We start from the raw sequence: 25,010 nt of genomic DNA on the forward strand, positions 1-25,010 counted from the left end.
ATAAAGTATCAAAAAGTACAGTAAATATATAATACACACTCTATGTAAAATATCAAAAACTACACCAAATATATATTATATAACTTACATAAAATATCAAAAGTACACCAAATATATATTATATAGTGTACATGAAATATCAAAAGGTACAGTAAATATATTTCATATATTGTACATATAATATTAACTGAAAGTACACCAAATACATTTTATATACTGTTAATTAAATATCCAGTAGTTCAGTAAATATATATTACATACTGTACATAAAATATCAAAAAGCACACCAAATATGTGTTACATATACTGTAAATAAACTATAAAAAGTACAGAAATTATATTTAATATACTGTACATAAAATATCAAAAATTATACTAAATGCATATAATATACTGTAAATAAAATATGAAATAGTACACTAAATATTTATTACACACTCTATGTAAAATATCAAAAACTACACCAAATATGTGTTATATATACTGTAAATAAACAATCAAAAAATACAGTAATTATATTAAATATACTGTACATAAAATATCAAAAATTACAAGAAATGTATACTATATACTGTAAAAAAAATATCTAAAATTACAGTAAATATATATTACACACTCTATGTAAAATATCAAAAACTACATCAAATATGTACTGACTTCTATAATGCTATCAATATCCACTCCCAATCAGTCTGCCATTGTTAATGGTGTACAGCATTACTGAATACAATGGAATTGATGACGCCCATATCCACGGACACACCGTGACTTACGTTGTTTGATTTATGATTTTTCAACGTTATGATGGGATTATTGGAATATTAGATGCGTTTCTGAGTTACAGTGGGTTTATGAGTATGCCACCCTATACTCCAGAAACAGCTGTATAAGGAAAAACAGGTGTACCTAATAAAAATATGCTTAATGACTTGGGATAAACCAATAGATGTTCACAACTGATGGAGAGCCGTGAAAGAGAGATAGCGGTAAATAGTTACAATAACACAATTTTCCTGCACCTGTCGAGGATTTCTCCCAAAAAACGCAGAATGTGGGATGCACCTAAGGCATATGAAAGGGAGAGGGCAGAAGGAGTAAGAGAGAAATAGGAGGAAGGAAGGAAGGAAGGAAAGAAAGAAGGAAGGTAGGAAGGAAGGAAGGAAGGAAGGAAGGAAGGAAGGAAAGAAGGACGAAAGGAAGGAGAAAACACCCGGTGTTACTAAAACCCCCCAAAAAATGGTTTCCCCCTGTGGGTAAGCCTACAATGTGGATGAATCTTGAAAATATTGTGCTACGTGTTGTGTCAGTCATAACAGCTCACCTATTGTGCAATTCCGTTGATAGGAAATGTCCACAATATGGAAATCTATGCATATGGGATTGATCGCACTAGGTAGTTGCTACCTAGGGCTGAGGGTCAGGGAGAGGGTTTGAGACAGAATGAGGAGTGACTAATGTCTACAGGGTTTTTCTCTGGTCGGGGGTGATAAGACGTTCTACAATGGAATGCGAATTAAAATTGAATGTGCACCACCACAGGTATACTAAAAGCCACTCAATTCATGACTTTTAATGGGGGAATCTTCTGTGGCGCACTCTCATGGAGACCACGGCAGACATAGTGAGAGAGAAAAAGGTGAGTAAATATCTGAAACGGAGGCAGAAAGAGAGAGAATGAGAAGCCCTGTGAATGGAAGGGAGAGCGAAAAGGGAAAATGGTCCTATTTACAAATGACAGATGTGAAACCGGGGTTCACATCAACAGTGTCACTGCCAGGAAGGAGGGTCATGCTAGCCATGTCACCGGTAGTGTGGCCCGCAGGGACGCCGACCTGCTGGAGCGTCGTGCCAGCATGGGCTCTGGCAGCCACGTGGGCCAGCAGGAGGGTCCCGCTGCACAGCTGTGGGGTGAGGATAGACTGGGTGGTGATATCGCCCATTACAGGGGCCTCTTCTGCTGGCAAGAGTGTGACAGTAGCAAGTAGATGGACAAGCCTGCGTGTGAGGACGGAATGCAGGAGGGGCTCTTGTGCTGCTGGGTGTGGGGCCCTCACGGGAACCGTGGAGAAATGGCCAGGTAACTGCGTCATGTGGGCTAGTAGATTGGCCAGGGCTTCGAACTGAAGGACAATAACGGGGAGTAGCTGTCAGGCCCTGGGAGTGTCTGAGTGTAAGTGGAGATGGGTTTGGGGTCACTGAGGGATGCGTGGGAGCCATCCCTGTATAGGTACAGGTCATAGGGAGATAGTCTCGTGAGGCCTGTGAGTGTCTAGGGTTGTCCTGGGTGCCTGGGGCTGACTGTGGCAGAAATCTGGGGAAGGCTGGAGAGAATCTGGGAGACCCAGGAGAGTCCCTGAAGGCAGGGGGTGAAGAGGTGAAAGAAATGGGGGAGGGTTGCAGTAAGGTCCGTGAGTTTGTAGGTGATTCTTGGGTGCGGGAAGCTGACTCCAGGTGAAATCTGGAGATGGTCGGAGTGTAGCTGAGAGAGACAGAAGAGTCCTTGAGGGCTGGGGGTGAGAACATGAGGGAGACTGGGGAGTAAGTCAGTGAAATTCGTGAGTTCGGTGGTGTATCGTGGGTGCCTGGAACTGACTCCAGCTGGAATCTAGCGAAGTTTTGAGAGTAGCTGAAAGAGACACAAGAGTCCCTGTGGGCTGAGGGCAAAGACCTGAGAGAGACCAGGGAGGACCTCAGTGAAGTCTGTGAGTCTGTAGGTGATTCCGGAGTGTGGGAGGCTGAGTGCCGCTGAAATCTGGGCGTGGTGGGAGAGTAGCTGGGACAGACAGGAGAGTCCCAGGGGGCTGGGGGTGAAGACATGACAGAGACTGGGGAGTAACTCAGCGAAACTGCTGAGTTTGGTGGTGATACCTGGGTGCCTGGAACTGACTCCCGCTGAAATCTGGGCATGGTTGGAGAGTAGCTGGGACACACAGGAGAGTCCCTGAGGGCTGGGGGTGAAGACATGAGAGAGACCGGGGAGTACCTCAGTGAAACTGGTGAGTTTGGTGGTGACTCCGGGGTGCCTGGGACTGACTCCAGCTGAAATGTGTGCGTGGTTGGAGAGTAGCTGGGACAGGCAGGAGAGTCCCTGAGGGCTGGTGAAGACATGAGAGAGACTGGAGAGTAAGTGAGTGAAATTGGTGAGTTTGGTGGTGCTTCCTGGGTGCCTGGAACTGACTCCCGCTGAAGTGTGGGCGTGGTTGGAGAGTAGCTGGGACACACAGGAGAGTCCCTGAGGGTTGGAGATAAAGACGTGCTAGAGAGTGAGGAGTAACTGAGTGAAATTGGGGAGTTTGTTGGTGATTCCGGGGTGCCTGGAACTGACTCCAGCTGAAATGTGGGCGTGGTTGGAGAGTAGCTGGGACAGACGGGAGAGTCCCTGAGGGATGGTGAAGACATGAGAGAGACTGGGGAGTAACGCAGTGAAATTGGTGAGTTTGGTGGTGATTTCTGGGTGCCTGCAACGGACTCCCGCTGAAGTGTGGGCGTGTTTGGAGAGTAGCTGGGACAGACAGGCGAGTCCCTGAGGGTTGGAGATAAAGACGTGCTAGAGACTGGGGAGTAACTCAGTGAAAGTGGTGGGCTTGGTGGTGATCCCTGGGTTCCTGGAACTGACCCGCGCTGAAATGTGGGCGTGGTTGGAGAGTAGCTGGGACAGACTGGAGGGTCCGTAAGGGCTGGGGGTGAAGACGTGAGAGAGACTGGCGAGGATCTCACTGAGGTCTGTGAGTTTGTAGGTGTTTCTGGGGTGTGGGGTAGAGACTCCCGCTGAAATCTGGGCGTAGTTGGAGAGTAGCTGGGACAGACAGGAGAGTCATGGGTGGCTGTGGGTGAGCTGCTGGATGATGGCAGTAAGAACATATGGTATATTACTGATGAATAAGGTGACTGTGAAGAATCTCCAGAGGTGGACACGGGAGAACACAATGACATGAGTGACTGTCCTGCTTGGTTAGGAAAGGGAAACGTAAAGTTGTGGAATTCTGTTGATGATGGATGTGAGAGTGGTGAAGCCCTGCGGGGTGATGTAGAGTACTTCCACATCCCTGGTGAGGAGCTGCCCCTTGGGTCTGAGTTTCTGGGAGGGGAGAGGGAGAAGCTGGGTGAGGCAGGCATGAATCTTGAGGAGTCAGGGCTGGGGGACCGCTCATATTCTCCCGAGACGTGTGAGTCTCTGGGGGACTCCTGGGTGCATGGGGCTGACTCCCGCAGGAACCTGGGGATGGCTGGAGAGTAACTGGGAGCCACAGGAGAGTCCCTGAGGCCTGGGGGTGAAGAGATGAAAGACACAGGGGTGGAGCACCGTGAGGCTCGTGAGTTTGTAGGTGATTCCCGGGTGTGGGGGGCTGACTCCAGCTGAAATCTGGGGTTGTTTGGAGAGTAGCTGGGAGACACAGGAGATCCCCCGAGAGCTGGGGGTGAGCTGCTGGGTGATGGCAGTAAGAACATGTGGTATATTATTGATGAACGTGGGGACTCTGAGGAATCCTCAGAGGAGGACACGGGAGAGCCCAATGGCTTCATTGATTGCCCATCACGGTGAGGACAGGGAAATGGGAGCTTGTGGGATTCTGGTGATGACAGAGGTGAGTGTGGTGAAGCCCTAGGGGATGGTGAATGGTAGCTCCGGATCCCTGGTGAGGAGCTTCCCCTGAAGCCTGAGTTTCTGAGAGGGGAGAGGGAGAAGCTGGGTGAGGCTCGCATGGACCTTGGGGAGTCCGTGCTGGGGGACCGTTCATAGGAAGAGCCGGACAAGACCCTACTGTTCTTAGGTGCAGACATGATTAGGAAACCTGCAGCTCCCAGGGGCCCCTACTAATTTTCTAACTCGCAGAAGGAAGGAGTGTGTGTGCGTGTGTGTGTGTGTGCGGTGTGAGGTATGTGCCCCTTAAGAAAATGGAAATCAACCAACCAATGAGACAGACAGACAGACAGACAGACAGAGATTCACTTGCCCAAGTGTTCAGTCCTGTCCTCTGAATCCGCTTCCAAGTCGCAAGACGCTGTGAGCTCCAAGTCCACGCAGAGTCCGCCAAACGCTCCGGCCGCTGATCCGCTCCGCGAAGATCTGAGTACAGGACAGCCAGGGTGGGTTTAAATGGCCTCGGGCGCAGCCTAGCAGCGGAAAGGGCGGAGCTTCACTCCTCCTTTCCATCAGTCACCCCCAACTTTCCCAGGCTACACCTCGTAGGAAACTGTTCTCCTGCTTTGATTTCATGCGCCACCTTTGGGACAATCTAAGAACTTACAAGTTTTCTTGGCCAGATATATTAGGAATTGTATGCACTGAAACACTGAAAACCAACTAGTGGTTCTGTGGTTCCCACGTTGTGGTTTTGACACCAGCAGCATCCTTGCCACAATCAAACCCCGGAGATCCACAGATCTGCGGTGTAACAATACCTCCCCCTGATCCGGATGCATGGCAGTTTAAGAAGTCTTTCCGTGTAAGCGAAAAGACTTTGTAGAAAAGGTGGAGATTTGCGTTGTAGAAACATTCTTTTGCTCTGGAACCACGTAGAGACTTGGGAGCCAGTTGGGTGGAGCATTCGTTGGATGAGGGTGCTCGGGTTAGGAATATCAAGGTGTGGCTCCAGATAATCCAATCATCTAATTAAGATTCCAGTTATGCTCATCTGTTTTAAAATTCCGTTTGGGTAAATTCTTTTAGTCAGACTGAGAATGGCAAAGCCTCAACCCCAATTTCCAGGGAGGGTTGAGAGCCTCAGGTGGAGTTGATCACCAATAGCCTATGGTTTAACCCGTCATGCCTATAGAATGAGGTCTCCATAAAAACCCAAAAGGACTGGGTTCAGAGAGCTTGTGGATAACACTTCCTGGAAGGTAGTGCACCCCTCCCCACACGCCGGGCCCCGCATTTATTTCTGAACTTTTGGCAAAGTCCGCTAAAATACAACGGCAAATGTAAGTGTTTCCCTGCGTGCTGTGAGCTCTTCCAGCCAATGAATGCAACTAAATCTGGGAGTGGTGGCAACCTGATTTATAGCCAGTTGCTGAGAAGCACAGGTAAAACAACGTGGGGCTTCCCATTGTTATTAGTGTGGGAGGCCTGTCTGGCGGGACTCGGCCCTTTGGAATCTAAAGCTATGTCCCGGTAGATAGCGTCACCATTGAATTAGAAGACACACATATGTTGAGAATAATCTTTCTGGTCATTTGCTGCATGTCTTATTTACAATATGTAATCAAATTCTTTATCCTGGCCTTATGGCACCTGGGTTGAGAACCATGATTTGAACCAAACATTGGTCTGTCACGTTCTGAGTTTGAAACTTTATTTTGCCTTTAGCGTTTTGCTATTGCTTTTTCGTTTTCTTTTGTTTCGTTTCGTTTCTAAGTTCTGGGGTATATGTGCAGGATGTGCAGATTTGTTACTAAGGTAAACGTGTGCCATGGTGGTTCGCTGCACCTGTCAACCCATCACCTAGGTATTAAGCCCAGCATGCAGTAGCTGTTTTTCTTAACGCTCTGCCTCCCGAAAGGCCCCAGTGAGTGTTGTTCCCCTTCCTGTGTCCATGTCATCTCATTTTTCAGCTCTCATTATAAGTGAGAATGTGGCGTTTGGTTTTCTTTCCCTGGATTAGTTTGCTGAGCATAATGACCACACATCACCAATGTTTCTGTTTTTTAGTATAAAGAGTAGTATTTTATTGAATAAGATTTGCTCACAGAAAAAAAAGCTTAAGTCTACAATGAATGCCAGACTCTACAGCAGAAAGCAATTTTCTCACTTTTCCACACACAATGGTTCCTACTAAGTGAAAAAACTTCATTCACAAATGTACTACTCTGTCTCAAAACATCTCACATAATCATGCACTGTACTAAAGCCATTAGATCAGTTCTTCAGTCAGGTTAAAGAAGTATCCCTCTAATAACTGACTTTTATAATGCTATCAATATCCACTCCCAATCAGTCTGCCATTGTTAATGGTGTACAGCATTACTGAATACAATGGAATTGATGACGCCCATATCCACGGACACACCGTGACTTACGGTGGTTTGATTTATGATTTTTCAACGTTATGATGGGATTATTGGAATATTAGATGCGTTTCTGAGTTATAGTGGGTTTATGAGTATGCGACCCTATACTCCAGAAACAGCTGTATAAGGAAAAACAGGTGTACCTAATAAAAATATGCTTAGTGACTTGGGATAAACCAATAGATGTTCACAACTGATGGAGAGCCGTGAAAGAGAGATAGCGGTAAATAGTTACAATAACACAATTTTCCTGCACCTGTCGAGGATTTCTCCCAAAAAACGCAGAATGTGGGATGCACCTAAGGCATATGAAAGAGAGAGGGCAGAAGGAGTAAGAGAGAAATAGGAGGAAGGAAGGAAGGAAGGAAAGAAAGAAGGAAGATAGGAAGGAATGAAGGAAGGAAGGAAGGAAGGAAGGAAGGAAGGAAGGAAGGACGAAAGGAAGGAGAAAACACCCGGTGTTACTAAAACCCCCCAAAAAATGGTTTCCCCCTGTGGGTAAGCCTACAATGTGGATGAATCTTGAAAATATTGTGCTACGTGTTGTGTCAGTCATAACAGCTCACCTATTGTGCAATTCCGTTGATAGGAAATGTCCACAATATGGAAATCTATGCATATGGGATTGATCGCACTAGGTAGTTGCTACCTAGGGCTGAGGGTCAGGGAGAAGGTTTGAGACAGAATGAGGAGTGACTAATGTCTACAGGGTTTTTCTCTGGTCGAGGGTGATAAGACGTTCTACAATGGATTGCAAATTAAAATTGAATGTGCACCACCACAGGTATACTAAAAGCCACTCAATTCATGACTTTTAATGGGGGAATCTTCTGTGGCGCACTCTCATGGAGACCACGGCAGACATAGTGAGAGAGAAAAAGGTGAGTAAATATCTGAAACGGAGGCAGAAAGAGAGAGAATGAGAAGCCCTGTGAATGGAAGGGAGAGCGAAAAGGGAAAATGGTCCTATTTACAAATGACAGATGTGAAACTGGGGTTCACATCAACAGTGTCACTGCCAGGAAGGAGGGTCATGCTAGCCATGTCACCGGTAGTGTGGCCCGCAGGGACGCCGACCTGCTGGAGCGTCGTGCCAGCATGGGCTCTGGCAGCCACGTGGGCCAGCAGGAGGGTCCCGCTGCACAGCTGTGGGGTGAGGATAGACTGGGTGGTGATATCGCCCATTACAGGGGCCTCTTCTGCTGGCAAGAGTGTGACAGTAGCAAGTAGATGGACAAGCCTGCGTGTGAGGACGGAATGCAGGAGGGGCTCTTGTGCGGCTGGGTGTGGGGCCCTCACGGGAACCGTGGAGAAATGGCCAGGTAACTGCGTCATGTGGGCTAGTAGATTGGCCAGGGCTTCGAACTGAAGGACAATAACGGGGAGTAGCTGTCAGGCCCTGGGAGTGTCTGAGTGTAAGTGGAGATGGGTTTGGGGTCACTGAGGGATGCGTGGGAGCCATCCCTGTATAGGTACAGGTCATAGGGAGATAGTCTCGTGAGGCCTGTGAGTGTCTAGGGTTGTCCTGGGTGCCTGGGGCTGACTGTGGCAGAAATCTGGGGAAGGCTGGAGAGAAGCTGGGAGACCCAGGAGAGTCCCTGAAGGCAGGGGGTGAAGAGGTGAAAGAAATGGGGGAGGGTTGCAGTAAGGTCCGTGAGTTTGTAGGTGATTCCTGGGTGCGGGAAGCTGACTCCAGGTGAAATCTGGAGATGGTCGGAGTGTAGCTGAGAGAGATAGAAGAGTCCTTGAGGGCTGGGGGTGAGAACATGAGGGAGACTGGGGAGTAAGTCAGTGAAATTCGTGAGTTCGGTGGTGTATCGTGGGTGCCTGGAACTGACTCCAGCTGGAATCTAGCGAAGTTTTGAGAGTAGCTGAAAGAGACACAGGAGTCCCTGTGGGCTGAGGGCAAAGACCTGAGAGAGACCAGGGAGGACCTCAGTGAAGTCTGTGAGTCTGTAGGTGATTCCGGAGTGTGGGAGGCTGAGTGCCGCTGAAATCTGGGCGTGGTGGGAGAGTAGCTGGGACAGACAGGAGAGTCCCAGGGGGCTGGGGGTGAAGACATGACAGAGACTGGGGAGTAACTCAGCGAAACTGCTGAGTTTGGTGGTGATACCTGGGTGCCTGGAACTGACTCCCGCTGAAATCTGGGCATGGTTGGAGAGTAGCTGGGACACACAGGAGAGTCCCTGAGGGCTGGGGGTGAAGACATGAGAGAGACCGGGGAGTACCTCAGTGAAACTGGTGAGTTTGGTGGTGACTCCGGGGTGCCTGGGACTGACTCCAGCTGAAATGTGTGCGTGGTTGGAGAGTAGCTGGGACAGGCAGGAGAGTCCCTGAGGGCTGGTGAAGACATGAGAGAGACTGGAGAGTAAGTGAGTGAAATTGGTGAGTTTGGTGGTGCTTCCTGGGTGCTTGGAACTGACTCCCGCTGAAGTGTGGGCGTGGTTGGAGAGTAGCTGGGACACACAGGAGAGTCCCTGAGGGTTGGTGATAAAGACGTGCTAGAGAGTGAGGAGTTACTGAGTGAAATTGGGGAGTTTGGTGGTGATTCCGGGGTGCCTGGAACTGACTGCAGCTGAAATGTGGGCGTGGTTGGAGAGTAGCTGGGACAGACGGGAGAGTCCCTGAGGGATGGTGAAGACATGAGAGAGACTGGGGAGTAACGCAGTGAAATTGGTGAGTTTGGTGGTGATTTCTGGGTGCCTGCAACGGACTCCCGCTGAAGTGTGGGCGTGTTTGGAGAGTAGCTGGGACAGAGAGGCGAGTCCCTGAGGGTTGGAGATAAAGACGTGCTAGAGACTGGGGAGTAACTCAGTGAAAGTGGTGGGCTTGGTGGTGATCCCTGGGTTCCTGGAACTGACCCGCGCTGAAATGTGGGCGTGGTTGGAGAGTAGCTGGGACAGACTGGAGGGTCCGTAAGGGCTGGGGGTGAAGACGTGAGAGAGACTGGCGAGGATCTCACTGAGGTCTGTGAGTTTGTAGGTGTTTCTGGGGTGTGGGGTAGAGACTCCCGCTGAAATCTGGGCGTAGTTGGAGAGTAGCTGGGACAGACAGGAGAGTCATGGGTGGCTGGGGGTGAGCTGCTGGATGATGGCAGTAAGAACATATGGTATATTATTGATGAATGAGGTGACTGTGAAGAATCTCCAGAGGAGGACACGGGAGAACACAATGACATGAGTGACTGTCCTGCTTGGTTAGGAAAGGGAAACGTAAAGTTGTGGAATTCTGTTGATGATGGATGTGAGAGTGGTGAAGCCCTGCGGGGTGATGTAGAGTACTTCCACATCCCTGGTGAGGAGCTGCCCCTTGGGTCTGAGTTTCTGGGAGGGGAGAGGGAGAAGCTGGGTGAGGCAGGCATGAATCTTGAGGAGTCAGGGCTGGGGGACCGCTCATATTCTCCCGAGACGTGTGAGTCTCTGGGGGACTCCTGGGTGCATGGGGCTGACTCCCGCAGGAACCTGGGGATGGCTGGAGAGTAACTGGGAGCCACAGGAGAGTCCCTGAGGCCTGGGGGTGAAGAGATGAAAGACACAGGGGTGGAGCACCGTGAGGCTCGTGAGTTTGTAGGTGATTCCCGGGTGTGGGGGGCTGACTCCAGCTGAAATCTGGGGTTGTTTGGAGAGTAGCTGGGAGACACAGGAGATCCCCCGAGAGCTGGGGGTGAGCTGCTGGGTGATGGCAGTAAGAACATGTGGTATATTATTGATGAACGTGGGGACTCTGAGGAATCCTCAGAGGAGGACACGGGAGAGCCCAATGGCTTCATTGATTGCCCATCACGGTGAGGACAGGGAAATGGGAGCTTGTGGGATTCTGGTGATGACAGAGGTGAGTGTGGTGAAGCCCTAGGGGATGGTGAATGGTAGCTCCGGATCCCTGGTGAGGAGCTTCCCCTGAAGCCTGAGTTTCTGAGAGGGGAGAGGGAGAAGCTGGGTGAGGCTCGCATGGACCTTGGGGAGTCCGTGCTGGGGGACCGTTCATAAGAAGAGCCGGACAAGACCCTACTGTTCTTAGGTGCAGACATGATTAGGAAACCTGCAGCTCCCAGGGGCCCCTACTAATTTTCTAACTCGCAGAAGGAAGGAGTGTGTGTGCGTGTGTGTGTGTGTGCGGTGTGAGGTATGTGCCCCTTAAGAAAATGGAAATCAACCAACCAATGAGACAGACAGACAGACAGACAGACAGAGATTCACTTGCCCAAGTGTTCTGTCCTGTCCTCTGAATCCGCTTCCAAGTCGCAAGACGCTGTGAGCTCCAAGTCCACGCAGAGTCCGCCAACCGCTCCGGCCGCTGATCCGCTCCGCGAAGATCTGAGTACAGGCCAGCCAGGGTGGGTTTAAATAGCCTCGGGCGCAGCCTAGCAGCGGAAAGGGCGGAGCTTCACTCCTCCTTTCCATCAGTCACCCCCAACTTTCCCAGGCTACACCTCGTAGGAAACTGTTCTCCTGCTTTGATTTCATGCGCCACCTTTGGGACAATCTAAGAACTTACAAGTTTTCTTGGCCAGATATATTAGGAATTGTATGCACTGAAACACTGGAAACCAACTAGTGGTTCTGTGGTTCCCACGTTGTGGTTTTGACACCAGCAGCATCCTTGCCACAATCAAACCCCGGAGATCCACAGATCTGCGGTGTAACAATACCTCCCCCTGATCCGGATGCATGGCAGTTTAAGAAGTCTTTCCGTGTAAGGGAAAAGACTTTGAAGAAAAGCTGGAGATATGCGTTGTAGAAACATTCTTTTGCTCTGGAACCACGTAGAGACTTGGGAGCCAGTTGGGTGGAGCATTCGTTGGATGAGGGTGCTCGGGTTAGGAATATCAAGGTGTGGCTCCAGATAATCCAATCATCTAATTAAGATTCCAGTTATGCTCATCTGTTTTAAAATTCCGTTTGGGTAAATTCTTTTAGTCAGACTGAGAATGGCAAAGCCTCAACCCCAATTTCCAGGGAGGGTTGAGAGCCTCAGGTGGAGTTGATCACCAATAGCCTATGGTTTAACCCGTCATGCCTATAGAATGAGGTCTCCATAAAAACCCAAAAGGACTGGGTTCAGAGAGCTTGTGGATAACACTTCCTGGAAGGTAGTGCACCCCTCCCCACACGCCGGGCCCCGCATTTATTTCTGAACTTTTGGCAAAGTCCGCTAAAATACAACGGCAAATGTAAGTGTTTCCCTGCGTGCTGTGAGCTCTTCCAGCCAATGAATGCAACTAAATCTGGGAGTGGTGGCAACCTGATTTATAGCCAGTTGCTGAGAAGCACAGGTAAAACAACGTGGGGCTTCCCATTGTTATTAGTGTGGGAGGCCTGTCTGGCGGGACTCGGCCCTTTGGAATCTAAAGCTATGTCCCGGTAGATAGCGTCACCATTGAATTAGAAGACACACATATGTTGAGAATAATCTTTCTGGTCATTTGCTGCATGTCTTATTTACAATATGTAATCAAATTCTTTATCCTGGCCTTATGGCACCTGGGTTGAGAACCATGATTTGAACCAAACATTGGTCTGTCACGTTCTGAGTTTGAAACTTTATTTTGCCTTTAGCGTTTTGCTATTGCTTTTTCGTTTTCTTTTGTTTCGTTTCGTTTCTAAGTTCTGGGGTATATGTGCAGGATGTGCAGATTTGTTACTAAGGTAAACGTGTGCCATGGTGGTTTGCTGCACCTGTCAACCCATCACCTAGGTATTAAGCCCAGCATGCAGTAGCTGTTTTTCTTAACGCTCTGCCTCCCGAAAGGCCCCAGTGAGTGTTGTTCCCCTTCCTGTGTCCATGTCATCTCATTTTTCAGCTCTCATTATAAGTGAGAATGTGGCGTTTGGTTTTCTTTCCCTGGATTAGTTTGCTGAGCATAATGACCACACATCACCACTGTTTCTGCTTTTTAGTATAAAGAGTAGTATTTTATTGAATAAGATTTGCTCACAGAAAAATAAGCTTAAGTCTACAATGAATGCCAGACTCTACAGCAGAAAGCAATTTTCTCACTTTTCCACACACAATGGTTCCTACTAAGTGAAAAAACTTCATTCACAAATGTACTACTCTGTCTCAAAACATCTCACATAATCATGCACTGTACTAAAGCCATTAGATCAGTTCTTCAGTCAGGTTAAAGAAGTATCCCTCTAATAACTGACTTTTATAATGCTATCAATATCCACTCCCAATCAGTCTGCCATTGTTAATGGTGTACAGCATTACTGAATACAATGGAATTGATGACGCCCATATCCACGGACACACCGTGACTTACGGTGGTTTGATTTATGATTTTTCAACGTTATGATGGGATTATTGGAATATTAGATGCGTTTCTGAGTTACAGTGGGTTTATGAGTATGCGACCCTATACTCCAGAAACAGCTGTATAAGGAAAAACAGGTGTACCTAATAAGAATATGCTTAGTGACTTGGGATAAACCAATAGATGTTCACAACTGATGGAGAGCCGTGAAAGAGAGATAGCGGTAAATAGTTACAATAACACAATTTTCCTGCACCTGTCGAGGATTTCTCCCAAAAAACGCAGAATGTGGGATGCACCTAAGGCATATGAAAGAGAGAGGGCAGAAGGAGTAAGAGAGAAATAGGAGGAAGGAAGGAAGGAAGGAAAGAAAGAAGAAAGGTAGGAAGGAAGGAAAGAAGGAAGGAAAGAAGGACGAAAGGAAGGAGAAAACACCCGGTGTTACTAAAACCCCCCAAAAAATGGTTTCCCCCTGTGGGTAAGCCTACAATGTGGATGAATCTTGAAAATATTGTGCTACGTGTTGTGTCAGTCATAACAGCTCACCTATTGTGCAATTCCGTTGATAGGAAATGTCCACAATATGGAAATCTATGCATATGGGATTGATCGCACTAGGTAGTTGCTACCTAGGGCTGAGGGTCAGGGAGAGGGTTTGAGACAGAATGAGGAGTGACTAATGTCTACAGGGTTTTTCTCTGGTCGGGGGTGATAAGACGTTCTACAATGGATTGCGAATTAAAATTGAATGTGCACCACCACAGGTATACTAAAAGCCACTCAATTCATGACTTTTAATGGGGGAATCTTCTGTGGCGCACTCTCATGGAGACCACGGCAGACATAGTGAGAGAGAAAAAGGTGAGTAAATATCTGAAACGGAGGCAGAAAGAGAGAGAATGAGAAGCCCTGTGAATGGAAGGGAGAGCGAAAAGGGAAAATGGTCCTGTTTACAAATGACAGATGTGAAACCGGGGTTCACATCAACAGTGTCACTGCCAGGAAGGAGGGTCATGCTAGCCATGTCACCGGTAGTGTGGCCCGCAGGGACGCCGACCTGCTGGAGCGTCGTGCCAGCATGGGCTCTGGCAGCCACGTGGGCCAGCAGGAGGGTCCCGCTGCACAGCTGTGGGGTGAGGATAGACTGGGTGGTGATATCGCCCATTACAGGGGCCTCTTCTGCTGGCAAGAATGTGACAGTAGCAAGTAGATTGACAAGGCTGCGTGTGAGGACGGAATGCAGGAGGGGCTCTTGTGCGGCTGGGTGTGGGGCCCTCACGGGAACCGTGGAGAAATGGCCAGGTAACTGCGTCATGTGGGCTAGTAGATTGGCCAGGGCTTCGAACTGAAGGACAATAACGGGGAGTAGCTGTCAGGCCCTGGGAGTGTCTGAGTGTAAGTGGAGATGGGTTTGGGGTCACTGAGGGATGCGTGGGAGCCATCCCTGTATAGGTACAGGTCATAGGGAGATAGTCTCGTGAGGCCTCTGAGTGTCTAGGGTTGTCCTGGGTGCCTGGGGCTGACTGTGGCAGAAATGTGGGGAAGGCTGGAGAGAATCTGGGAGACCCAGGAGAGTCCCTGAAGGCAGGGGGTGAAGAGGTGAAAGAAATGGGGGAGGGTTGCAGTAAGGTCCGTGAGTTTGTAGGTGATTCCTGGGTGCGGGAAGCTGACTCCAGGTGAAATCTGGAGATGGTCGGAGTGTAGCTGAGAGAGATAGAAGAGTCCTTGAGGGCTGTGGGTGAGAACATGAGGGAGACTGGGGAGTAAGTCAGTGAAATTCGTGAGTTCGGTGGTGTATCGTGGGTGCCTGGAACTGACTCCAGCTGGAATCTAGCGAAGTTTTGAGAGTAGCTGAAAGAGACACAGGAGTCCCTGTGGGCTGAGGGCAAAGACCTGAGAGAGACCAGGGAGGACCTCAGTGAAGTCTGTGAGTCTGTAGGTGATTCCGGAGTGTGGGAGGCTGAGTGCCGCAGAAATCTGGGCGTGGTGGGAGAGTAGCTGGGACAGACAGGAGAGTCCCAGGGGGCTGGGGGTGAAGACATGACAGAGACTGGGGAGTAACTCAGCGAAACTGCTGAGTTTGGTGGTGATACCTGGGTGCCTGGAACTGACTCCCGCTGAAATCTGGGCATGGTTGGAGAGTAGCTGGGACACACAGGAGAGTCCCTGAGGGCTGGGGGTGAAGACATGAGAGAGACCGGGGAGTACCTCAGTGAAACTGGTGAGTTCGGTGGTGACTCCGGGGTGCCTGGGACTGACTCCAGCTGAAATGTGGGCGTGGTTGGAGAGTAGCTGGGACAGGCAGGAGAGTCCCTGAGGGCTGGTGAAGACATGAGAGAGACTGGAGAGTAAGTGAGTGAAATTGGTGAGTTTGGTGGTGCTTCCTGGGTGCTTGGAACTGACTCCCGCTGAAGTGTGGGCGTGGTTGGAGAGTAGCTGGGACACACAGGAGAGTCCCTGAGGGTTGGTGATAAAGACGTGCTAGAGAGTGAGGAGTTACTGAGTGAAATTGGGGAGTTTGGTGGTGATTCCGGGGTGCCTGGAACTGACTGCAGCTGAAATGTGGGCGTGGTTGGAGAGTAGCTGGGACAGACGGGAGAGTCCCTGAGGGATGGTGAAGACATGAGAGAGACTGGGGAGTAACGCAGTGAAATTGGTGAGTTTGGTGGTGATTTCTGGGTGCCTGCAACGGACTCCCGCTGAAGTGTGGGCGTGTTTGGAGAGTAGCTGGGACAGACAGGCGAGTCCCTGAGGGTTGGAGATAAAGACGTGCTAGAGACTGGGGAGTAACTCAGTGAAAGTGGTGGGCTTGGTGGTGATCCCTGGGTTCCTGGAACTGACCCGCGCTGAAATGTGGGCGTGGTTGGAGAGTAGCTGGGACAGACTGGAGGGTCCGTAAGGGCTGGGGGTGAAGACGTGAGAGAGACTGGCGAGGATCTCACTGAGGTCTGTGAGTTTGTAGGTGTTTCTGGGGTGTGGGGTAGAGACTCCCGCTGAAATCTGGGCGTAGTTGGAGAGTAGCTGGGACAGACAGGAGAGTCATGGGTGGCTGTGGGTGAGCTGCTGGATGATGGCAGTAAGAACATATGGTATATTATTGATGAATGAGGTGACTGTGAAGAATCTCCAGAGGAGGACACGGGAGAACACAATGACATGAGTGACTGTCCTGCTTGGTTAGGAAAGGGAAACGTAAAGTTGTGGAATTCTGTTGATGATGGATGTGAGAGTGGTGAAGCCCTGCGGGGTGATGTAGAGTACTTCCACATCCCTGGTGAGGAGCTGCCCCTTGGGTCTGAGTTTCTGGGAGGGGAGAGGGAGAAGCTGGGTGAGGCAGGCATGAATCTTGAGGAGTCAGGGCTGGGGGACCGCTCATATTCTCCCGAGACGTGTGAGTCTCTGGGGGACTCCTGGGTGCATGGGGCTGACTCCCGCAGGAACCTGGGGATGGCTGGAGAGTAACTGGGAGCCACAGGAGAGTCCCTGAGGCCTGGGGGTGAAGAGATGAAAGACACAGGGGTGGAGCACCGTGAGGCTCGTGAGTTTGTAGGTGATTCCCGGGTGTGGGGGGCTGACTCCAGCTGAAATCTGGGGTTGTTTGGAGAGTAGCTGGGAGACACAGGAGATCCCCCGAGAGCTGGGGGTGAGCTGCTGGGTGATGGCAGTAAGAACATGTGGTATATTATTGATGAACGTGGGGACTCTGAGGAATCCTCAGAGGAGGACACGGGAGAGCCCAATGGCTTCATTGATTGCCCATCACGGTGAGGACAGGGAAATGGGAGCTTGTGGGATTCTGGTGATGACAGAGGTGAGTGTGGTGAAGCCCTAGGGGATGGTGAATGGTAGCTCCGGATCCCTGGTGAGGAGCTTCCCCTGAAGCCTGAGTTTCTGAGAGGGGAGAGGGAGAAGCTGGGTGAGGCTCGCATGGACCTTGGGGAGTCCGTGCTGGGGGACCGTTCATAAGAAGAGCCGGACAAGACCCTACTGTTCTTAGGTGCAGACATGATTAGGAAACCTGCAGCTCCCAGGGGCCCCTACTAATTTTCTAACTCGCAGAAGGAAGGAGTGTGTGTGCGTGTGTGTGTGTGTGCGGTGTGAGGTATGTGCCCCTTAAGAAAATGGAAATCAACCAACCAATGAGACAGACAGACAGACAGACAGACAGACAGACAGAGATTCACTTGCCCAAGTGTTCTGTCCTGTCCTCTGAATCCGCTTCCATGTCGCAAGACGCTGTGAGCTCCAAGTCAACGCAGAGTCCGCCAACCGCTCCGGCCGCTGATCCGCTCCGCGAAGATCTGAGTACAGGCCAGCCAGGGTGGGTTTAAATAGCCTCGGGCGCAGCCTAGCAGCGGAAAGGGCGGAGCTTCACTCCTCCTTTCCATCAGTCACCCCCAACTTTCCCAGGCTACACCTCGTAGGAAACTGTTCTCCTGCTTTGATTTCATGCGCCACCTTTGGGACAATCTAAGAACTTACAAGTTTTCTTGGCCAGATATATTAGGAATTGTATGCACTGAAACACTGGAAACCAACTAGTGGTTCTGTGGTTCCCACGTTGTGGTTTTGACACCAGCAGCATCCTTGCCACAATCAAACCCCGGAGATCCACAGATCTGCGGTGTAACAATACCTCCCCCTGATCCGGATGCATGGCAGTTTAAGAAGTCTTTCCGTGTAAGGGAAAAGACTTTGAAGAAAAGCTGGAGATATGCGTTGTAGAAACATTCTTTTGCTCTGGAACCACGTAGAGACTTGGGAGCCAGTTGGGTGGAGCATTCGTTGGATGAGGGTGCTCGGGTTAGGAATATCAAGGTGTGGCTCCAGATAATCCAATCATCTAATTAAGATTCCAGTTATGCTCATCTGTTTTAAAATTCCGTTTGGGTAAATTCTTTTAGTCAGACTGAGAATGGCAAAGCCTCAACCCCAATTTCCAGGGAGGGTTGAGAGCCTCAGGTGGAGTTGATCACCAATAGCCTATGGTTTAACCCGTCATGCCTATAGAATGAGGTCTCCATAAAAACCCAAAAGGACTGGGTTCAGAGAGCTTGTGGATAACACTTCCTGGAAGGTAGTGCACCCCTCCCCACACGCCGGGCCCCGCATTTATTTCTGAACTTTTTGCAAAGTCCGCTAAAATACAACGGCAAATGTAAGTGTTTCCCTGCGTGCTGTGAGCTCTTCCAGCCAATGAATGCAACTAAATCTGGGAGTGGTGGCAACCTGATTTATAGCCAGTTGCTGAGAAGCACAGGTAAAACAACGTGGGGCTTCCCATTGTTATTAGTGTGGGAGGCCTGTCTGGCGGGACTCGGCCCTTTGGAATCTAAAGCTATGTCCCGGTAGATAGCGTCACCATTGAATTAGAAGACACACATATGTTGAGAATAATCTTTCTGGTCATTTGCTGCATGTCTTATTTACAATATGTAATCAAATTCTTTATCCTGGCCTTATGGCACCTGGGTTGAGAACCATGATTTGAACCAAACATTGGTCTGTCACGTTCTGAGTTTGAAACTTTATTTTGCCTTTAGCGTTTTGCTATTGCTTTTTCGTTTTCTTTTGTTTCGTTTCGTTTCTAAGTTCTGGGGTATATGTGCAGGATGTGCAGATTTGTTACTAAGGTAAACGTGTGCCATGGTGGTTCGCTGCACCTGTCAACCCATCACCTAGGTATTAAGCCCAGCATGCAGTAGCTGTTTTTCTTAACGCTCTGCCTCCCGAAAGGCCCCAGTGAGTGTTGTTCCCCTTCCTGTGTCCATGTGATCTCATTTTTCAGCTCTCATTATAAGTGAGAATGTGGCGTTTGGTTTTTTTTCCCTGGATTAGTTTGCTGAGCATAATGACCACACATCACCACTGTTTCTGTTTTTTAGTATAAAGAGTAGTATTTTATTGAATAAGATTTGCTCACAGAAAAATAAGCTTAAGTCTACAATGAATGCCAGACTCTACAGCAGAAAGCAATTTTCTCACTTTTCCACACACAATGGTTCCTACTAAGTGAAAAAACTTCATTCACAAATGTACTACTCTGTCTCAAAACATCTCACATAATCATGCACTGTACTAAAGCCATTAGATCAGTTCTTCAGTCAGGTTAAAGAAGTATCCCTCTAATAACTGACTTTTATAATGCTATCAATATCCACTCCCAATCAGTCTGCCATTGTTAATGGTGTACAGCATTACTGAATACAATGGAATTGATGACGCCCATATCCACGGACACACAGTGACTTACGGTGGTTTGATTTATGATTTTTCAACGTTATGATGGGATTATTGGAATATTAGATGCGTTTCTGAGTTACAGTGGGTTTATGAGTATGCGACCCTATACTCCAGAAACAGCTGTATAAGGAAAAACAGGTGTACCTAATAAGAATATGCTTAGTGACTTGGGATAAACCAATAGATGTTCACAACTGATGGAGAGCCGTGAAAGAGAGATAGCGGTAAATAGTTACAATAACACAATTTTCCTGCACCTTTCGAGGATTTCTCCCAAAAAACGCAGAATGTGGGATGCACCTAAGGCATATGAAAGAGAGAGGGCAGAAGGAGTAAGAGAGAAATAGGAGGAAGGAAGGAAGGAAGGAAAGAAAGAAGAAAGGTAGGAAGGAAGGAAGGAAGGAAGGAAAGAAGGACGAAAGGAAGGAGAAAACACCCGGTGTTACTAAAACCCCCCAAAAAATGGTTTCCCCCTGTGGGTAAGCCTACAATGTGGATGAATCTTGAAAATATTGTGCTACGTGTTGTGTCAGTCATAACAGCTCACCTATTGTGCAATTCCGTTGATAGGAAATGTCCACAATATGGAAATCTATGCATATGGGATTGATCGCACTAGGTAGTTGCTACCTAGGGCTGAGGGTCAGGGAGAGGGTTTGAGACAGAATGAGGAGTGACTAATGTCTACAGGGTTTTTCTCTGGTCGGGGGTGATAAGACGTTCTACAATGGATTGCGAATTAAAATTGAATGTGCACCACCACAGGTATACTAAAAGCCACTCAATTCATGACTTTTAATGGGGGAATCTTCTGTGGCGCACTCTCATGGAGACCACGGCAGACATAGTGAGAGAGAAAAAGGTGAGTAAATATCTGAAACGGAGGCAGAAAGAGAGAGAATGAGAAGCCCTGTGAATGGAAGGGAGAGCGAAAAGGGAAAATGGTCCTGTTTACAAATGACAGATGTGAAACCGGGGTTCACATCAACAGTGTCACTGCCAGGAAGGAGGGTCATGCTAGCCATGTCACCGGTAGTGTGGCCCGCAGGGACGCCGACCTGCTGGAGCGTCGTGCCAGCATGGGCTCTGGCAGCCACGTGGGCCAGCAGGAGGGTCCCGCTGCACAGCTGTGGGGTGAGGATAGACTGGGTGGTGATATCGCCCATTACAGGGGCCTCTTCTGCTGGCAAGAATGTGACAGTAGCAAGTAGATTGACAAGGCTGCGTGTGAGGACGGAATGCAGGAGGGGCTCTTGTGCGGCTGGGTGTGGGGCCCTCACGGGAACCGTGGAGAAATGGCCAGGTAACTGCGTCATGTGGGCTAGTAGATTGGCCAGGGCTTCGAACTGAAGGACAATAACGGGGAGTAGCTGTCAGGCCCTGGGAGTGTCTGAGTGTAAGTGGAGATGGGTTTGGGGTCACTGAGGGATGCGTGGGAGCCATCCCTGTATAGGTACAGGTCATAGGGAGATAGTCTCGTGAGGCCTGTGAGTGTGTAGGGTTGTCCTGGGTGCCTGGGGCTGACTGTGGCAGAAATGTGGGGAAGGCTGGAGAGAATCTGGGAGACCCAGGAGAGTCCCTGAAGGCAGGGGGTGAAGAGGTGAAAGAAATGGGGGAGGGTTGCAGTAAGGTCCGTGAGTTTGTAGGTGATTCCTGGGTGCGGGAAGCTGACTCCAGGTGAAATCTGGAGATGGTCGGAGTGTAGCTGAGAGAGATAGAAGAGTCCTTGAGGGCTGTGGGTGAGAACATGAGGGAGACTGGGGAGTAAGTCAGTGAAATTCGTGAGTTCGGTGGTGTATCGTGGGTGCCTGGAACTGACTCCAGCTGGAATCTAGCGAAGTTTTGAGAGTAGCTGAAAGAGACACAGGAGTCCCTGTGGGCTGAGGGCAAAGACCTGAGAGAGACCAGGGAGGACCTCAGTGAAGTCTGTGAGTCTGTAGGTGATTCCGGAGTGTGGGAGGCTGAGTGCCGCAGAAATCTGGGCGTGGTGGGAGAGTAGCTGGGACAGACAGGAGAGTCCCAGGGGGCTGGGGGTGAAGACATGACAGAGACTGGGGAGTAACTCAGCGAAACTGCTGAGTTTGGTGGTGATACCTGGGTGCCTGGAACTGACTCCCGCTGAAATCTGGGCATGGTTGGAGAGTAGCTGGGACACACAGGAGAGTCCCTGAGGGCTGGGGGTGAAGACATGAGAGAGACCGGGGAGTACCTCAGTGAAACTGGTGAGTTCGGTGGTGACTCCGGGGTGCCTGGGACTGACTCCAGCTGAAATGTGGGCGTGGTTGGAGAGTAGCTGGGACAGACGGGAGAGTCCCTGAGGGATGGTGAAGACATGAGAGAGACTGGGGAGTAACGCAGTGAAATTGGTGAGTTTGGTGGTGATTTCTGGGTGCCTGCAACGGACTCCCGCTGAAGTGTGGGCGTGTTTGGAGAGTAGCTGGGACAGACAGGCGAGTCCCTGAGGGTTGGAGATAAAGACGTGCTAGAGACTGGGGAGTAACTCAGTGAAAGTGGTGGGCTTGGTGGTGATCCCTGGGTTCCTGGAACTGACCCGAGCTGAAATGTGGGCGTGGTTGGAGAGTAGCTGGGACAGACTGGAGGGTCCGTAAGGGCTGGGGGTGAAGACGTGAGAGAGACTGGCGAGGATCTCACTGAGGTCTGTGAGTTTGTAGGTGTTTCTGGGGTGTGGGGTAGAGACTCCCGCTGAAATCTGGGCGTAGTTGGAGAGTAGCTGGGACAGACAGGAGAGTCATGGGTGGCTGGGGGTGAGCTGCTGGATGATGGCAGTAAGAACATATGGTATATTATTGATGAATGAGGTGACTGTGAAGAATCTCCAGAGGAGGACACGGGAGAACACAATGACATGAGTGACTGTCCTGCTTGGTTAGGAAAGGGAAACGTAAAGTTGTGGAATTCTGTTGATGATGGATGTGAGAGTGGTGAAGCCCTGCGGGGTGATGTAGAGTACTTCCACATCCCTGGTGAGGAGCTGCCCCTTGGGTCTGAGTTTCTGGGAGGGGAGAGGGAGAAGCTGGGTGAGGCAGGCATGAATCTTGAGGAGTCAGGGCTGGGGGACCGCTCATATTCTCCCGAGACGTGTGAGTCTCTGGGGGACTCCTGGGTGCATGGGGCTGACTCCCGCAGGAACCTGGGGATGGCTGGAGAGTAACTGGGAGCCACAGGAGAGTCCCTGAGGCCTGGGGGTGAAGAGATGAAAGACACAGGGGTGGAGCACCGTGAGGCTCGTGAGTTTGTAGGTGATTCCCGGGTGTGGGGGGCTGACTCCAGCTGAAATCTGGGGTTGTTTGGAGAGTAGCTGGGAGACACAGGAGATCCCCCGAGAGCTGGGGGTGAGCTGCTGGGTGATGGCAGTAAGAACATGTGGTATATTATTGATGAACGTGGGGACTCTGAGGAATCCTCAGAGGAGGACACGGGAGAGCCCAATGGCTTCATTGATTGCTCATCACGGTGAGGACAGGGAAATGGGAGCTTGTGGGATTCTGGTGATGACAGAGGTGAGTGTGGTGAAGCCCTAGGGGATGGTGAATGGTAGCTCCGGATCCCTGGTGAGGAGCTTCCCCTGAAGCCTGAGTTTCTGAGAGGGGAGAGGGAGAAGCTGGGTGAGGCTCGCATGGACCTTGGGGAGTCCGTGCTGGGGGACCGTTCATAAGAAGAGCCGGACAAGACCCTACTGTTCTTAGGTGCAGACATGATTAGGAAACCTGCAGCTCCCAGGGGCCCCTACTAATTTTCTAACTCGCAGAAGGAAGGAGTGTGTGTGCGTGTGTGTGTGTGTGCGGTGTGAGGTATGTGCCCCTTAAGAAAATGGAAATCAACCAACCAATGAGACAGACAGACAGACAGACAGACAGACAGAGATTCACTTGCCCAAGTGTTCTCTCCTGTCCTCTGAATCCGCTTCCAAGTCGCAAGACGCTGTGAGCTCCAAGTCAACGCAGAGTCCGCCAACCGCTCCGGCCGCTGATCCGCTCCGCGAAGATCTGAGTACAGGCCAGCCAGGGTGGGTTTAAATAGCCTCGGGCGCAGCCTAGCAGCGGAAAGGGCGGAGCTTCACTCCTCCTTTCCATCAGTCACCCCCAACTTTCCCAGGCTACACCTCGTAGGAAACTGTTCTCCTGCTTTGATTTCATGCGCCACCTTTGGGACAATCTAAGAACTTACAAGTTTTCTTGGCCAGATATATTAGGAATTGTATGCACTGAAACACTGAAAACCAACTAGTGGTTCTGTGGTTCCCACGTTGTGGTTTTGACACCAGCAGCATCCTTGCCACAATCAAACCCCGGAGATCCACAGATCTGCGGTGTAACAATACCTCCCCCTGATCCGGATGCATGGCAGTTTAAGAAGTCTTTCCGTGTAAGGGAAAAGACTTTGTAGAAAAGGTGGAGATATGCGTTGTAGAAACATTCTTTTGCTCTGGAACCACGTAGAGACTTGGGAGCCAGTTGGGTGGAGCATTCGTTGGATGAGGGTGCTCGGGTTAGGAATATCAAGGTGTGGCTCCAGATAATCCAATCATCTAATTAAGATTCCAGTTATGCTCATCTGTTTTAAAATTCCGTTTGGGTAAATTCTTTTAGTCAGACTGAGAATGGCAAAGCCTCAACCCCAATTTCCAGGGAGGGTTGAGAGCCTCAGGTGGAGTTGATCACCAATAGCCTATGGTTTAACCCGTCATGCCTATAGAATGAGGTCTCCATAAAAACCCAAAAGGACTGGGTTCAGAGAGCTTGTGGATAACACTTCCTGGAAGGTAGTGCACACCTCCCCACACGCCGGGCCCCGCATTTATTTCTGAACTTTTTGCAAAGTCCGCTAAAATACAACGGCAAATGTAAGTGTTTCCCTGCGTGCTGTGAGCTCTTCCAGCCAATGAATGCAACTAAATCTGGGAGTGGTGGCAACCTGATTTATAGCCAGTTGCTGAGAAGCACAGGTAAAACAACGTGGGGCTTCCCATTGTTATTAGTGTGGGAGGCCTGTCTGGCGGGACTCGGCCCTTTGGAATCTAAAGCTATGTCCCGGTAGATAGCGTCACCATTGAATTAGAAGACACACATATGTTGAGAATAATCTTTCTGGTCATTTGCTGCATGTCTTATTTACAATATGTAATCAAATTCTTTATCCTGGCCTTATGGCACCTGGGTTGAGAACCATGATTTGAACCAAACATTGGTCTGTCACGTTCTGAGTTTGAAACTTTATTTTGCCTTTAGCGTTTTGCTATTGCTTTTTCGTTTTCTTTTGTTTCGTTTCGTTTCTAAGTTCTGGGGTATATGTGCAGGATGTGCAGATTTGTTACTAAGGTAAACGTGTGCCATGGTGGTTTGCTGCACCTGTCAACCCATCACCTAGGTATTAAGCCCAGCATGCAGTAGCTGTTTTTCTTAACGCTCTGCCTCCCGAAAGGCCCCAGTGAGTGTTGTTCCCCTTCCTGTGTCCATGTCATCTCATTTTTCAGCTCTCA

The sequence above is a fragment of the Pan paniscus genome, chromosome 14 (assembly GCF_029289425.2).
Source record: "Pan paniscus chromosome 14, NHGRI_mPanPan1-v2.0_pri, whole genome shotgun sequence".
In the NCBI taxonomy this organism is placed as follows: domain Eukaryota; kingdom Metazoa; phylum Chordata; class Mammalia; order Primates; family Hominidae; genus Pan; species Pan paniscus.